General features: G+C 39.1%; 1 non-coding gene across 1 annotated transcript; it reads left to right on the top strand.

Annotated features, from left to right (window-relative positions):
- Nucleotides 1-229: 229 nt before the first annotated feature.
- LOC131179741 (small nucleolar RNA R71) lies at nucleotides 230-336 on the top strand. Its single transcript, XR_009148628.1, has one exon. It is a non-coding gene; the product is annotated as a small nucleolar RNA R71 (small nucleolar RNA).
- The last annotated feature ends 229 nt before the right edge of the window (nucleotides 337-565 follow it).

The raw sequence follows: 565 nt of genomic DNA, 5'->3' as shown, positions 1-565 counted from the left end.
CTTAGCATTAATCATATTCATGGCATCAAGCTCAAACATACCAGCTGGTTTCTTGATCTCATTCCTCTCACAACTCCATTGGTAGTTGTTATAAGCAATTTTATCAAGAGCAGAAAAAGCTTCATCTTCAGATTTCTCCATAAGATCACCTCCAGAAGATGCATCAATTGTACTTCTAATAGCTGGTGAAACTCCATTGTAAAAGTGTTGAACAAGCATCCACTTAGGAATCCCATGATGTGGACATCTCCTTTGCAAATCCTTGTACCTCTCCCATGCTTCATACAAGCTCTCATCATCTCTAGGTTTGAAAGAAGTCAGCTCATTTCTTAGCTTAGCTGTCTTGCTTGGTGGAAAATATTGAGCTAAAAATGCTTGAGAAAGTTCATCCCATGTTGTGATAGAACCCGGTGGCAATGAATGTAACCACTCTCTAGCTCGGTCCTTCAGAGAAAAAGGAAATAATCTGAGTCGAATTGCATCATCAGAAACTCCATTTATCTTCAACATATCACTGATCTCAAGAAAGTGTGCTAGATGCACATGTGGACTTTCACTTGGATTT

This window comes from Hevea brasiliensis, chromosome 4 (genome assembly GCF_030052815.1).
Source record: "Hevea brasiliensis isolate MT/VB/25A 57/8 chromosome 4, ASM3005281v1, whole genome shotgun sequence".
Lineage (NCBI taxonomy): Eukaryota > Viridiplantae > Streptophyta > Magnoliopsida > Malpighiales > Euphorbiaceae > Hevea > Hevea brasiliensis.
This window is presented reverse-complemented; position numbering and strand designations above follow the sequence as displayed.